We start from the raw sequence: 14,145 nt of genomic DNA on the forward strand, positions 1-14,145 counted from the left end.
TAGATTATTACAGAATATTGAGTAGAATTCCCGGTGCTATACAGTACGTTATGCTAGTTTTTATTACACCAGTGAAATCTAACCATCCCCTGACTGCAGTGTGAACAAGCAAAAACTTGACCCTTATAGTCTGGGAACAGCCCATGTGCTCAGCCACTGCTCTGAGGATCAACTCTGGTGATACTTCTAAATCCTGGGTCTCCAGCTATAGATTTCTTTTAATTAAACTCATACCAGTTGTTGGAAAACTAGTAGACATTCAGCACATTCAAAAATTCTTATTTTACTGTCTCACTTCTTTGTACTAATGAGTTTTATGATTTCTACTTTTAATTCTTGTTTTCAGTCTTTCTGTTTTCTGCAAAACTGGCACTAAACTGAGCTTGTGTTTCTGAATACTAATCCATGAAGATGGTTTTCAAAAGGGAAATGGCAGCTAAAGGAAATGGCAGCTAAAAGAAATGGCACTGATAATTTGTCAATCTGGATACTTTTTACAACATGACTTGACTAGGATCTGGAATTAAATACCCACAAGAGAGGATTAAAAATAGAAAGGGTTTCAGTTTCAGAAAGTGAATTCTTGAAGTGTCTTTCCTGTCCTCTTCATTCAATTTATCACACACCCTGGCACCACCATTTCTGCAAATGGTGCATAGTGTCCTCTGGGGTTTCCAGATTGAAATGGAACCCAAGTGCTGAATTCTTTTGGCTGGAGTTTTTCTACAGACTGGTGAGTTGCCATTTCAATGAAAATTATAACATACTGGTCCAGCACAAGCATTGACTATGTCTTCATTTGGAAACAAGAACTGGAAAGCTTTGTCCTCTTTGTATATCTTGGTACATGTTTGATTCTTTTCAAAGTGGTTCCTACGCATATATACACTACCAAATGTAAAATAGATAGCTAGTGGGAAGCAGCTGCATGGCACAGGGAGATCAGCTCGGTGCTTTGTGACCACCTAGAGGGGTGGGATAGGGAGGGTGGAAGGGAGACGCAAGAGGGAGGAGATATGAGGATATATGTATATGTATAGCTGATTCACTTTATTATAAAGCAGAAACTAACACACCATTGTAAAGCAATTATACTCCAATAAGGATGTTAAAAAAAAAAAGGGGTCCCTACATAATGTTTTATTTGGTCTTGTTTTACTTATATGTGGGCAAGGAGGGACAAAAAATCAGGCAGGTTTTTCAGAACTTATTTCTTTTTTGATCATATTTTCCCAAAGTATATTTAAATATAGATATAATGACATTGTATCTATAATGTAGCAAAAGTGTCATTACTATTAGTTAAAGTATTCATAGTGTTACGGTAATGATCTAAAGAGCATTGTAATAGAATTCATAATATAATAGAAACGAATTTATAATAATAATAGAATGGTTATAAAGAATTTCACAACAATTGCCAAGACTGAGTGCTGGGGAGATTTGTAAGAATTAAAATTCTCTTGACTTTCCATCACTTCAGTGTGTGGTTTGAGTGGTTTTATTGCAGTGAGAATAGGTTAGGGAGTTATTGAATCTTACAGCTGCACAAAGCTCTCAGATCATTTGGTCCAATGGCTTTCAAATTTGTGGCCCACAAATCCTGTGTGTGTGTGTGTGTGTGTGTGTGTGTGTGTGTGTGTGCATGTGTTTATATAAATCTGAAACAGTCTCTCAAATAGTGTTTATTGGGATATTTTCTATTACATTTGATTCTTTTCCATTCTGTTCTTTTCTTTAATTCATTTAAAAATGCTGACCGCAGTTCACCATGGTCATAACTTGTAGTTTGAAAAACACTGATCTAGTGAAAATTTTTTTTCCTAAAATCTATTTGTTACTATCTGACACTCGTTTTTTCTAAGTCCGTGTCTCATTAAAGGGAGGACTGGTTCAGGGAATGAAAAAAGTTTTCCTAAGTTAAACTGTAGAGATATTTTTCGGCATCGCAATGCTTTCTTCAAGGCTTGGCTGTGTTTGCCCTGTATATTGGTTCCTGAAACTGATAGATATGAAAGTTTGTGCTAGAAAAGCTCGAGAGGTATTCTTCTCAATCTGTTTATCCAGAAAGGCATCTAGGTTTTCTTTTGTAGATGAGTAAACTATAATCCCCTAAAAACCCCCAGAGAACAACAACAACAAAAACAACCCGAACAAATGCTGACAGAGTCCAGCAGCTGTGTTTCCTGAGTCAGAATCTGGGGCCCTCGTGACTTGCCTTTGGGCCAACAGCTCACTGGCAGCTAAAGTGAGCTCTCTTCTAAACACACATATGGAATTTCAGATTCATGCCATTCAGCACTTGGCTCTAACAAAATGATCTATGGCTAGTCCAGAAAGTACGTTCAGATTGCTCTGGTGGAAATCAGGAGGCGGGCTTACCCACTGCCACTGTGCATGCACACACACACTTGCTCATCTGGGTGACTGGCCCTGTGACACCCAGGCCAAAGAAACCCGACTCATGTTGCTGGCTTTTAGTTACCTTGATACCTTAGGAAAAATAATAAATTCCTGAGTTTGGCTCTTTACAACTCTGAGACCTGGAGAACCCACGTGGATGACACAGCAGGAGGAAAGAAGGGAGCCGGAGCCAGGTGAAATGCCCCCTCTGCCCCAGGCCACTGTCATGGTGCATGCCTTTGAGAAACCATTTAACCTTTTTGTACCTTAGTTTTTCTCATCTGCCGCATGGGCATAATAACATAGTACTTCTCTTCTTCTTTTTTGTGAAAATCAAATGAGAGAAAAGAGTGAAAACTTTTTGAAAGGCCAAAATGGCACCTACATACTGAATGAATATTGAAAAAATTTTCCCTCTTGTCAACCATCAGGTATTTTTTTTCTTTATTTTTAAAAAATAGGAAGGCACAAAAATGATTATTGATGATTGTTCTTGTGTTTCATCTGAAGCAAAAACAGTAGTAAAATCAAACATTGGATTTTCTGGTTCTATTTTTTCATGCATATTAAAATAAGGGGAGCTATTAAAATGCTTACACGTGTATTTCCTAAAATCATCTTGAATAGCAGTCAGGCATACGTGTATCACACTCTGGCAAGGTAGAGAGCAGATGGCTGGTTGCCTTGGTGATGGCTAGACCTAGGGTCTCACCCTACCCTCCATCTGCTCCCTGTGTGACTGTGGACAAATGACTCCATCTCTGATATGCCTGGTTTCCTCACTGGAGGAATGAAGATGCTCCTGCCAAGCCCACAGCCTCATGAGGATGCTGATGAGATGATGTGAGCTGGTAAAGCAGGGCCAGCAGCCCACATCTGGCCCACCGTCTGCTTTTGTAGATAAAGTTGAACTGGAACACCAGCATGCCCACCATGTGCACGTTTATTGTGACTGCTTTTACCCGACTGAGTAGTTGTGCCACTTGTGACCCCAAAAGCCTAAAATATCTACTCTCTGGCTCTTTACAGAAAAAGTTTGCCAACTCCTGAGAATTATTTCGTCATGAATGTAGAACACTTACCATTTCTGGCACGTGGTAAATTCCAAAGAAGAGCAGCTATTCTCATTATATAGTGGTAATAGAGTTTAGGGTGAATTATGATAGTGTTGTTGATGATATTAATAGAGATGATGATGTGTTAATAGTAAAGATGGTGATCATGATGAAAAATTAATTCTTTGGCTACCAGCTTCAAATTCTTTTACCCTCTTATAGAAACCACCCCTTCTATTGCCAGATACCTAACACTTAAGGAGTTTTTCCCTTCCCCTGGTATCAAAATTAATTTTCAGGAAAGGATCTGAAACTTTGCTACAAGGTAAAAGAATGAAGTTCTAGATTTTAGGCTTAATCAGCAGATGTAGGGAGATATTTTGAAGGGAAGCCCAGAACTTCTCCTTGTCCATTTCTGAAAAAAGTGACCACTGATCTCTTCTTATTTTTTCATTCTGGACAACTCCTTTGAAAATGTATGTGGAGTGTTCATGATTTTTGTTTTACCCTAAGATCACGCTTAAGTGTGTACCAGAGGCCTTCACCTGTGTTGGGCTTTGTGATGAGTCCTGGTCATTTTCCCAGATCCCATGGATTTCCTGGGGAAAATGTTGTTTGCTTTTCTTGATTTGCAAAGCTAAGAAAAGGGGAAGAAAGAATTGTTTTTATTCTTAATTTCTAGGCTACAGTAAGAAGGTTTCCTATAAAGTGTATAATTTTGCTAATCTATGGCCTAAAAAATGTAACCCATTCTTACCATCAAGTACAATTCGAAGTGAGACTCACTCAGAAACTTAGCATCTGTTTCTTCTTCAGGTTATAAATTCACAAATAGGATCTGTTTCTCCCTTGCAAGCAGTTTCCCTGGCAACGAAACCACCTTTCTATGATCAGAGCACTTTGTCACTTTGGAGGTTTGACTTTCTGACAAGGCTTCTGGCTCAGGGAGATGAAGAAAACAACATCCAAACACAAACATTTCAAAGACACCCAAGTGGTGGATTACCAATGGGAACTCCATTGAGGTGACTTTGCTGTGGACAGTGTGTCAGACAGCATCACCGTCACCCTCCCCAGCCAACCGGCGAAGACAGCAATCTCTGGAAGTAGCTATCTTTGTAGCAGAGAACAGATGGGAGTGATGCTCTGAGTGGATAAATTACCATAAAGTTATATTCTGGGAAGTGGCAGGTAGAGGAGAGGTAGAAAGATTTGCAGCAGGCCACCACGCCAAGTGAGCTCACCTAGGGATTGTTCAATCTTGCTCATCTCTAGGCTAAAATAAAAGTATTGGTCACAACCCAGATACATCATAGGAATACAGCCTTCTCCTCCCTATGCTCACAAATGACCAGGATCAAGTGAGAGGATGCTGGTCTTGGCTGATCCTCCGACTGGTTTTTGACTTATTACTATTATTATTATTGTTTAGCCTTGGTGCTTTCTCCCCCTGCTTTTTTCCCCCATGGTCAACCAGTGACCAGAGTCAGAACCTCATTCAATTCTGGGTTTCCTTCCCCCCAAATCCTGTGCCAACCCCCGCTGTAACTGGAGTGCAGTTGGGGGTGGATGGTGTGCTTGTGGTAGGAAAGTGGGCAGAGTAAACAAGAAAGGTGCCTGTTTCCTTATGTCAACGGCTACTCACCCTTCAGAAAGGGTGAAAAGACCTATAGAAATTGACGAGACTCTGCAGAGACCCCCGGATGAGCTTAGAGTGAAGGAGGATTGGAGGATCAGAGAAAAACAGAAACCATAACGGGGGAATCTTCGTCAGAGTGTTTTTGTCGTGAGCTTGCTTCCGCGCTCTCCAGATGAATGGTGAGTTTTCTTCCTCGGAAGATTTCCCCCAGGAGAACAGTGTTCCTCATAGAAGCAAGTCGAATGGGCAGCTCCGTCCCACGTACTCCTACTTCATATTGTGTGTGTTTGAAGGCCCTGGCAGCATGGTGGGAGGCATTAGATGGAATTAAGAAAAAGGCATGTTCTGCAAAACAACGGATTTAGAGCTTTTGTGAAATCAGTGCTGATTCCAGGAAGCAGAAGGAAAAGGTTTTAAAAAGTTTCTTCTTCCTTTTCTTCCTTCCTTCCCTTCCTCCCACCCTCCCTCCTTCCCTCCCTCCTTCCTTCCTTCCCTTCCTCCCACCCTCCTTCCCTCCCTCCTTCCTTCCTTCCTCCCTCCCTCCCTCCCCCCTTCCTTCCTTCCTATGTTGGCTGCTCTGCACGGTTTGCGGGATCTCAGTGCTCCGACCACGGATCAAAAGTGGGCCACGGCAATGAAAGTGCCAAATCTTCACCACTGCACCACCAGGGAACTAAAAAGATCTTTTCTTATAAAGGCACTTTTAAAGACCTTTTCTAAAAGTGTGAGTGGATTCACTCAGGAACTTCATACTGATTACGTTTCTTAGGCTAGGCATAGAGTAAGTTTTCTGTAAATATTTATCAGACACCTATTGTTGGTTTAATATTAAAATTGGTGTGTTGGGCAGAGAAGCATAGAACTCAGACACAGGGGGGTGGGCACAGAGATGGGTACCCAGCTTCCTCTTTGAGGAAGGTCTTACTGCCCAGTGCAGGGAGTGTGTTGGGCAGACAGCTTCTATCTGTCACCTCGCTCAGGTCTGCCTCACCTGCAGAGAGATGCCATGCTAAAGTCACACCTTCCCAGCGCAGCCCACATTGGGCAAAGGCCTGGCCACTTTGGCTGGATGTGGGATGCTATTGTGGTAATACTCACTCCTGAGCTCCCTACACAATCAGCCTCAGAATCACAGTTCAACTTCTCCCTCTCCCAATTCTGCTTCTGCTCCATCCCTCTCACTGTTGTTGATCTCTTGTAAATACCTGACACCCTGGACTTTGTCTCGGGATCTGTTTCTGGAGAACCCAACTTGCGACCCCAGGTTATTAATGATCTTACAGATAATCCAAGAGGCAAGATTATCCTATGGGGATAATTGATGATGTGGAACAGAATAGAAATGCTACAACATTCAGATGAGAGGGAGAGAGGTGAGCATTTCAAAAATCAGTTGTGGGCTCTTGCTGGATCTGGACCGTTTTGCTGAGCAAGCCCAAGACACCTGAGGGTGAGAAAGCAGTACAGGCAAAGTGAGTGGGAGACTGTGAGGGAAGGGGACCTGACTAGAGTAAGGGGTGCATGTCAGAGGAGAGTCAGCAATCGAAATGTTGTTAATTCACTTAAGATCAGATCTGGCTGTAGACAGGAGAGAAACCTCATGATAGATATTTACTTCTCTCTCACATTATTAAAAAAAAAATGTTCAGAGGTTGTTGGTCCTGATCTTGATTGGCGACTCCCCCTGTCAATTCATGAATCTATCATCTTTAGGGTGAAGCTTTCTATCATCAGGGTCTCATATAGCTGCCAGAGATCCAGCCATCACATCAAAATTCCAGACAGCAGGATGGAGAATGAGACAAAGAAGGGCATGCCACACCATTTTAAGGAGACTTACTTCATATTACATCTCATTGGTCACAGCTTAATCACATGGCCACACCTATAAGTAAGGGAGGCTGTAGAATGTAACCTTTAAACTAGTCAATGACATATACAGCTGAAAAACATTCTTTTTATTACAACTGAAGAATATATTACCATATTTTCTTTCAGATGATGGAAACAAATGATAGAAAATAATAAAAAGCCTAAAATCTTGTGTCTTGAAATTGATGGGGACAGTAAAACATTTTAGAACTTACGGAGAAGAAGAGTTATTTAATATAAGAGTGTGGAATGGCAAAAGATTTTGGACATATTCAATTGAACATTAATATTAATAATCATCTAACATGTTTTCTGTGGACCAGGAACTATGTCAAATGATTTATATCTGTTGTATTGTTTAATGGAGCCTATGAGGTAGATTTTCTAAATGATCTATTACAGATGAGGAGATGGAGATTTCCAGAAATTAAGAAATTGATCAAAGTCACACAACTTGCAAATGGCAGAGCCAGGCTTCAAACCCATGTTTGTCAAGCCCCCCAATCCAACCACTTGCACTATGGTGCTCGTATCAAACATCAGAGAGGAAAAGCTGGAGCTCAGGAGAGAGGGCAGAGGTGGAGGTGCTGGTGGGGAGCCAGCCAGCGCCTAGGAGGGTTGAAACCATGAGAGCAGAGGACAACCACTGGGATGGAGAGAATCAAGCAAAAGGAAGAGGAGGCATTAAGTGCTGAGTCTTTGGGCTCTTTCTCCTGGAGGAGGAGAAGCAAAGGAGAGACTGGGGAAGAACTAGGCGGGGTGGGGGGGTCCGAGAGACCCAGAGAAAGACTTTCTTGACTGTGAAAGGAGCCAACAATGTCTATAACACAGACGTTCAGAAAAAAGTCAATTATCTGAGCAGTAAGAGGTCATTCACTCTTTCGAAGTAAGTGTTGAAAATGGGATGTGGGAATGGGTGGAGGAAGGTTGGAAAAAATGGACCAACTATTTAAAACTTACCTGGTCATCATGTTGTTAACAATGGTTGATCATAACCGTGAATATTTATGGAGTGTTTACTCCATGCTGAGTTCTGTTCTAAGGGTTTACGTGCACCCCACGGGGTAGCTACTCTGATTATTCCCATTTTACAGATGAGAAAATTGAGTCATCGGTCTAAAGTCACACAGCTATTTAGTGGTAGAGTTGGGACCCAAACCCAGCAGTCTGGCTCATGAGCTCATGGTTAGGAGTCTAGAAAAGCCAAAGTTTTCTTAAAAAGTAATGAAATGGCAAGAGTCCACAGATGTTTTTTTCTGAGGTAAAAATCTCACATCCATCTTCATAGGAATTGTTAAAGGTATTTAGTGATTATTCATTCTTCTTTCCCTAAAAACCTGTTTTGAAGAGGGATCAGTTTTGTTTTATTTTTTCCCGTGTCAGTTTTTAAAGAGAAAAAGTAGTTTAAAAATAATTTAAGTGAAATTTGAAAATATTGAGGGAACATATATTGCATTTTTGATGGTAAGCTTATTGAGAGAATTGAAATGATACATTATGGTCCTTAGTAAATATCTCCAGAAAGAAAGAGGGCATTCTCTTTTTACAGAAAAACATTTTAATAATTCTGCACTGGAACAATGATTTTTTGTGTCTCAAATTCCTTTATGCCTACAGACTGTCCAGCTGAATGTCATTAGAACCTCTAGAGCTTATTTTCACATAGCTTGAAGCCTCACTCATCGCCTACACAGTCACATGTTGATTTGAAAAAAAAAAAATATATATATATATACATGTAACTGCATATGATACACATGGGCAGCCTATTGGGATCTAAGACTTACAGATACCAGCGTTACAGCATTCCTAACCCTTTCAGGTAACCAGATTTATTCATGTCAATATGGGCTTTCAAAAGACTGAGAAGTAATTCTTAAAATACTTCTACCTGGAATCTTATGGTTCAATTTTCAAATAAAATAGTACTATGATATTCAAAATTAGAGACTCTGGAAAAGTGTTTCTGTTTAGAATTTGCTGGTTACTGTAATAGGCAGATTTGAAGGGAATAGATTTACCTTTCCATGCAGACTAATCAATGAACAAAATCATAGGTGGGAAGAGAGTTTCATTGTATATAGAGATGTAAAATAAAAAGGCAAGAAAAAATAGTAAAAGTTGATCAGAAAAAAAAAAAACTCAAAATACTCATTTTAAAGAAAAGTACTTGGGAGTATATATTCAGTAATAATATATATTTTTGAAATTTTAGAATGATTACAGAACTTGCATTTATTGGTTTTAAATATATACTTAATGTTAGATTGCTGGTCACATTGGGCAACACAATATTATAGCCTACAGCTACAACAATAGCTGATCATTTCTGAGATTTTATCATATGGTGGACCTCATATTGAGAATGTCTCATGGATCATTTCATTTAATTATCCTCAAATCCCTATGAGTTAGATAATCTAGTTTCTTTATGGAAATGAGGGAGCCATTCTTCACTGCAAATTTTATTTTTTTAAATAATTTTTTTAATTTTTATTTTTGGCTGTGTTGGGTCTTCGTTGCTGCACGTGGGCTTTCCCTAGTTATGGCGAGCAGAGGCTACTGTTCATTGTGGTGCGCAGGCTTCTCATTGTGGTGGCTTCTTTTGTTGCGGAGCACAGGATCTAGGCACACAGGCTTCAGTAGTTGTGGTACACGGGCTCAGTAGTTGTGGCTCACGGGCTCTAGAGTGCAGTCTCAGTAGTTGTGGTGCAGGGACTTAGTCACTCCGTGGTATGTAGGATCTTCCCAGACCAGGGTTTGAACCCATGTCTCCTGCACTGGCAGGCAGATTCTCAACCCCTGTGCCTCCAGGGAAGCCCCCTGGTTTTTCTTGAGAGCACAAAAGATGCAGGAATCTCCCATGCACTTGTGAGTTGTAAGCTGCCTAAAGCTACGTCGGAAGATGTCCAAGTGCCATAAAACCTTATCTTTGATAAAGGAGGCAACAGTATACAATGGAGAAAAGACAACCTCTTCAATAAGTCTTCACTGCAAATTTTTAATGCTCTCTTTATTCTAACCTGGGGACAAATTTGATAAGTAGGTAAAGTGCTTTTTTCAGGTAAGATGGTTGCTATTTCAGTTTCCCTTTCATGATGTATAAAATACCTTAAAATGATCTATTTTATTAACTTGAAAATCTTCCTTCTTACATCCTGCATATTACTTCATTGTACACTGAGAGAAGATAATGAAGAAACATGTTTTCCTTGCATTATCTCCTGTATTGCTTCTTAAAATCCCACCTTTGAAACCCTAGCCATTTCTGAACTAGGAAGCATCCTGTCATCTAATGTGATGTAGTCAGAGAAGTGACAGTGGAAGGCTAAATTACGGTAGCTACTGACTTACCACTAATAAGGTGAGTCATGGGGAGAAAACCTTTGCCTTTTATTTTCTATTTCTTTATACTTGACCCCTAGCACCTTTATTTCTGACCTCTTCTTTTCTTTAGGGTTGGCATGCACCATTAATTAATTCATTCAACAAATATATATTTAGTATCTACTCAGTGTTAAGTACCAGAGATGCAGTGGTGATCCAAAAGGGCATCATTAATTCCTGTCTTCGTGGAAGACTGCTCAGCAGTGTTGGTCCCAGGGACACCTCTCATCCTGGGGCAATATACTGGCTACTGTAGTGGTCAGCTGGTTTTTCCCTCTGTGGAAATTCTGGTGTCAACCTAAAAAAAAAAGAAAAGATCATCCCAATGTGCTTTGATTCACTGGCATATCTTCACCCACTGAATTACTCTTTTACAAATGCATATGCACCTTGTTTCAGGACAACCCTTCGGTCTAAGTCATGGTTGATTCTGGAGGATATGGAGCACTGAACGTTGAGTCTATTAATGTGCTGCTGGAGTGTTCTGTAACTCCTGATGAATCTGGTTTTCTGCAGTTGTGGGCAAGTCGCAGCGTTTGTAAAGGATCTTTAGGATGACAGTAGATGAGGATGAAGATGGTTAAAATCTGCCTTTCTGTTTTGTTTTGGAGTGAACACATTAAGGGGAGAAAATAGAGGACACCACAAGAAAACATGGTAGTATTCTGAGACTGTATCCATTAGAGATTTTTGTTAAACCTTATACATTTCATCTGTCCTAGAAAGAGAGAAATTAACATTTACTGTGTGCCAACTGTGTGTTGGGCCATACATCAGGATCTTATATGTCATCTCATTTAATTTTCACATTCACCCTCTGAGATTTGGATGCCTTTATTATGCCCATTTTATAGATGGAGAAATGAAAGCTCATGGAATTTAAATAACTATCATAGTGTTGTTGGCTAATTATTGGTAGATTTATGGTTTGAATCTGACTCCACATTTCATTGTTTCCATTAGTAGAATTAATAAATTGATGGTATAAAACATGTCAGAGTTCACACATTAGTTTAGATGTTTTTGAAGATAAATATTGTTTATTAAATATAAGGAAATACTTGTCATAAACATATTTAGTGATCCAACAATATTTTTCTGGGTCTATGTTGCACTATCCGTATTGAAATTTAGGTAGCTTTAGCATTCATACCAATACAATTGGATTTTTTGCTGATATCTCATTTCCATTTTAAAGTTATGTTGCGAAATAACCATGCATTGTTTTTATAGCAAGAATGACATAGAGACAGAAAATAATGGTGATGAAAGCTAGAAAAGTCAGAGTGTATAGCCTCATTTTGGGAATGAATACTGGAGGCTTTAGGGAAACATTCACCTGAGTCCAATTCTCTTTAACGTTGTTAACAACAAAATCTTTGCTGGCTGCTCTCTCCTGAACCTTTCTTATCACTTGTCTGTAAGTGAGTAGCTCTATGGTAAGGCTGGGAGAAGCAGTCAGCAAATAAGAGTCCACATGAAACTGGGTTCTAGCCAGGCAGACAGGGATTCAAATCCAATTACATCTTGTGCTCGTTAGGCAAGTAATTTAATCTCCCCAAGTCTCAATTTTCTCACTTGTCTGATGGACATGATAATTCTCTTGCTGGCTTGTTGTGAGAAATTCAAGAGATGATCTATATTAAGTACCCAGAATAGTATCACATAAAACTCGTTAAATGGTATTTATACATAGTATAAATTTGATCAAATCTGTTCCTGTGTTGCAGGAAGGGGAACCCCTTCCAGGGTCCAAGACTGGGCTCTTGTCTAACACTCAGAAATGAATCGTCTGAGGAGACACACGTGCTGACAAAGCAGAAGACTTTATTGGGACAGGGCACCTGTGTGGAGAGCAGCAGGGTAAGGGAACCCAGGAGAACTGCTCTGCCACGTGGCTCACAGTCTCAGGTTTTATGGTAATGGGGTTAGTTTTTGGGTTGTCTCTGGCCAATCATCTTGCCTGGCCCATATTTGGTGTGACTCAGGGTCCTTCCTGGTGGTGCATGCATCTCTCTGCCTAGAAGGATTCCAGCGCGAAGGATTCTGAGAGGTTGGTAGGACATATTATGGGCTGGCATCTCCTCTCTCCTTTTGGACCCTCCCAAATTCTCCTGGTTAGTTTTCCTTGGCAGCACCAGGTTCCTTGTCGGGAACTCCTACTGTGAGATAACTCATGCAAGTGGTTATCATGGTAGTTGGCCAAGGTGGGCAGTTTTGGTCAGTGGTTCCCTAACAACTGTATGTTCCTTGAAGACAGAAATCTCTCTTGCCCTCTCTGAATCCTCCATACAATCCTCATGTATGCCCATGGTCATTTGTTTATTTAATGGACATTTATTGACCCCCTGCTATGTGATAAGCACTATACTAGGTGCTGGGGGTACAGCAGGAGACAAAATAGAAATGTCCCATTGACCTGGTGCTTATGTTCCAACTGGGGAGCCAGACATTAAAGAATTCACTATACATGTAATCACATAATTTTAATAGCAGCACATGCTATGCAGAAGTACAAGGCCTAAGAGAGCAGCAACAGGTGGCTGTATCTCACCCAGGAAATCATGGAAGGAGTCTTCAGGTAGTGATTTTATGAAGTATACTGTGGGTGAGCAATTGTGTTAACCTCATCATGCAAATTAAAATGATTCACCATAGAACCTCTGAGTTTCTTAGAACTCAGCAGGGTGAAGAGAAATGAAGCAGGGAGATGGTTGCTGGAGAGCACTGCAAGCAGAAGAAGCAGTAGGTCAACCATTTATCTTGCTCCATGTTTTAAAAGATAACACAATTAGCCCTTCACATCATCCCCATCCCCAACCAATACCCAACTGTTATTTATGAGAAGGGAAAAATTACTTATTGAATACGTGCTGTTAAACTTCCTCCGTAGCCTATTATATCATGCCATTTTTAACCTCACAACACTTTTGAGATATTATGGCCTCAATATTGCAAGTAAGTAGGCTGATTATGCCTTGGTTTGCCCCTTATAGTCCCATTTTATGCCTGTTGCCCTGAAGGAATTACTAATTGTGCCCCCCATGCCCCCATCTTTCACACTCGAGAGTGTCCCAGTTTGTGTGATGAATTCTGTGGTCCTAAGTAAAGGAAGCTCAGAGAGATCAAGAATCTGCCTTGGGTCACACAGCTAGTAAGTAGCAAAGGGTGGGGATACCACACAAGTACTCTCACCCAAAGCCCCATGTTCTCTCTTCTGTATTGCAAACACAGTCAGTTAGTTCTACCCTTCTTCTATTGCTATTTTATTCTTCTAATTATGGTTAGGTAGTTCAGGAAAAGAATGGACCGACACTGGCTTTCTGACATCTGTCTTCAGTTATTCTGCAGAGTCATGAATTTCAATAGAGTACAATGAAAAAAATGATGGATTAAGATAAAATATAAAATATGTAGAGGAAGTAGTAGTTGTTTTCTTGGTATGCACATTTTTACACTTATATCTAGCCTATTCTTTATGTTGACCAATATAAGGAAGCTAATTTAAAATACAGTTGCTTCGGAAAGAGCACATGTGACTCTAATGACAAAACATTGGTTATGATCTCTCTGTGACCAGATACCTGTGGGCAGGGGTGTTTCATGACTTGTCCTGGTGGGCAGAGCCTGAATGTAAAGAGCTTAGAGCTTTCAAAAATAATCAATTAAAACTTTTATCTGAGCCATCCTAAAATCACTTTTTGAACACAGTTTTCATCAGCAAAACTGAGTAATACAGATAAAATTTGTATCTGTAGTATATGATGAAGGCTTTTGAGGGCATTCTTC

The 14,145-nt window shown here is 40.2% G+C and overlaps 1 protein-coding gene across 5 annotated transcripts in view; it reads left to right on the forward strand.

The window, feature by feature from the left end:
• The window catches only part of MLIP (muscular LMNA interacting protein), a 293,059-nt gene that overhangs the window by 98,246 nt on the left and 180,668 nt on the right, over window positions 1–14,145 (forward strand). Inside the window, exon 1 of one of the 5 annotated variants that reach the window (XM_067753460.1) lies at window positions 8,746–8,791. The exons of the other annotated variants lie outside the window; for them this stretch is intronic. The gene's annotated coding sequence lies outside the window, so the exon portion shown is untranslated. Of the gene's footprint in view, window positions 1–8,745; window positions 8,792–14,145 lie in introns of those variants that run through there. 5 annotated transcript variants of the gene reach the window in all.

Source organism: Pseudorca crassidens, chromosome 10, assembly GCF_039906515.1.
Source record: "Pseudorca crassidens isolate mPseCra1 chromosome 10, mPseCra1.hap1, whole genome shotgun sequence".
Lineage (NCBI taxonomy): Eukaryota > Metazoa > Chordata > Mammalia > Artiodactyla > Delphinidae > Pseudorca > Pseudorca crassidens.